The sequence below is a fragment of the Myotis davidii genome, unplaced genomic scaffold (genome assembly GCF_000327345.1).
Source record: "Myotis davidii unplaced genomic scaffold, ASM32734v1 scaffold905, whole genome shotgun sequence".
NCBI classification, from domain to species: Eukaryota; Metazoa; Chordata; class Mammalia; order Chiroptera; family Vespertilionidae; genus Myotis; species Myotis davidii.
Window position 1 is genome coordinate 522,389 of NW_006295819.1, and position 2,896 is coordinate 525,284.

The window sequence follows — 2,896 nt, forward strand, 5'->3', positions numbered from 1 at the left end:
CAGAAAAGATTATACAAGTTCACGTATCTATGGAGTGGTAGAATCATTCCAAATCCAAGTAACTCTGACTCTGAACATCATTCCTCAACCATTATGCTTCATTGCCTCTAACCATAAATCTCTAATTCATAAGGATACACTAGTACCAACTACCTCTTAAGTAAAACGAAATATAAATTATGTGTAAATGTCAAAACTGATATAAATTTGAAAGTAAAGTGATCATTCAAAACTTACTGCAAACCTACAATAATTAAGACAATGGGTAGTGGCATAAGGATAGACACAGAAATATAATAGAATTAAGAGTCTAGAAGTAAACCCATACATCTAGGGCAGTGGTCGGCAAACTGCAGCTCGCGAGTCACATGCGGCTCTTTGGCACCTTGAGCGTGGCTCTTCCACAAAATACCATGTGTGGGTGAGCATGTACAGTGCAATTGAAACTTCATGGCCCATGCGCAGAAGTCAGTATTTTGTGGAAGAGCCACGCTCAAGGGGCCAAAGAGCCGCATGTGGCTCGCGAGCCGCAGTTTGCTGACCACTGATCTAGGGTCAACTGATTTTAGGCAAGAGTGCAAAAATCATTCAATGGAGAAAGAATAGTTGTATCAACAAATAGTGCTGGAACAAATGAATAGCACATTCAAAATGATGATATTGAACCCGTACCTCACCCCATATGCAAAATTAATTCAAATGGACTAAAGACCTAAATGTAAGAGCAAAAACTGTAAACTCTTACAAAGAATATGAGCATAAATCTTTCTGACCTCAGATTAGGAAATGGTTTCTTAGATATGATATCAAAAGTACAGCATCAAAACAAAAAATATGTAAATTGTACTTCATTGAAATTTTAATCTTTTTTATTCCAAAGAATACCATCAAAATAATGAAAAGTCACTCCAAAGGATAGGACAAGATATTTGCAAATCTTATATCTGATAAAGACTTGTACCTGGAATATACATATAAAAAAACTCTGTAGAACTCAATAATAAAAAGACAAATAACCCAACTTTAAAATGAGCAAAGGACATGGAAGTACCTGGAGAGTAATTATGCTAAGCAAAAAGAGCCAGTCAGAGAAAGACAAGTATCACACTGTTGGGGACCGTCATGCTGCTGGCAAAGTCTAAGCTGATCAGAGGACATGGCAAAGTCCTGGACTCTACTCTATGTCGATCCTGGAAGGTTTTAAGGTCGAAGCTCAGGAAAGGTTTGAGGCTTAATTAGAGTTTGCAGCAAAGTGGAACTAGACAAGGCTTGACCGAGGCACGACCTCTGTAGCTAAAAGTATTGTCATAGTAACTGTAACCTGATTGTCATAGTAACTGTCACACATAGATAGATCTAGGCAAAGCTTGCCCAGTCTTGCCCAGCTTGTAACGATCTGTTACTTCCCTATGACAGGCCGAGCCCTAGCAGTGAGCTATGAGGCATGACCAGTCGCAGCTTAGCTATAAAGCTGTGTGCGTAAAGAATAAAGTTGCTGGTGCCTTGTGCCCGTCCTCCCAACCCTGTCTATTGGTCTTTCATCCCACTCCACCTCTACCAGTCGGACCCTCTCCGAGGTGCGGGTCACCGCATCACACAATCTTATTTATACGTGTAATATAATGATTAACAAAATAGAACCAGGGACATGGAAGCTTGGAACAGACTAATGAATGTCAGAGGGAAGGGGGAAGGGCTGGAAGAGATGAACCAAAGAACTTACATGCATATATTCATAACCCATGGACATAAATAATAGTGTGGTAAAGGCCTGGGGGTGTGCGGGAAAGGGCTGGAGGGGAAGGTGACATCTGTAATTCTTTCAAAACTAAAGATAAATTAAAAATAATAATAAATAAAATAAGCAAAGGGTCTGAATAGATAGTTCTCCAAAAAGACATTGAAACAGTCAATATGCACATTAAAAGCTGCTCAACATTATTGGCCATCAAAGAAATGCAAGTCAAAACTACTATAAGATATCATTTCATACTCTCTAAGATGACTATAATAAATAAGACAGACAATAACAAACGTTAGTGAGAATGTGGAGAAAATAGAACCATCATACATTGTTCATAGGACAGTAAAATGGAGTCACTTTTAGAAAACAGTCTGGCAGTTCCTCAAATGGTTAAACATAGTTACCACATGGTCCAGCAGTTCCATTCCTGGTATATATCTCAGGGAAATGAAAACAAAGTCACACAAAAACATGTACACAGATGTTCACAGCAGCATTATTTATGATGGCCAAAATATGGAAACAACACAAAGCATATCAACTAATAAAGGGATAAACTAAATGTGATATATTCATACAGTGAAATATTATTCAGTAATAAAAAGAAATGAAGTAATGATATATGCCACAACATGGATTAACTTTGAAAACATTATGCTGAATGGGAAATATAGTTTCAAAGGATCACATATTGTTTGAGTCCATTTATATGCATTGTCATGAATAGACAAATAGATAGTGACAGAACGTAGATTTACAGCTGCCTAGGACTGGGGAAGATGAGATTGAGAGGTGATGGCTAAGGGATACGAGGGCTTTTTCAGGGTAAAGAAAATCTTCAAAAATTAATTTTGGTGACAAATGCATAACTCTGTGAATATACTGAACGCCTTTAAATTGTACACTTTAAGTAGGTGAATTGTATCTCAGGTAAGTGATGTCAATAAACCAAAAAAACCCACAAGTTGTATGTCATGGTCATTCAGGAATACTTAGCCTTGAACACAGAAGCAGAGAAACACATGCCATTTTTTTCTGTTTTACAATGGAACTATTTTTGTCCCTAGCCATTGTCAAAAACAATAGAGCAATAGCAGGTAATTTAAGGAATCTAACAGTTGGGTGTGCTACCAAAGGGGGCTGGCAGTTTAA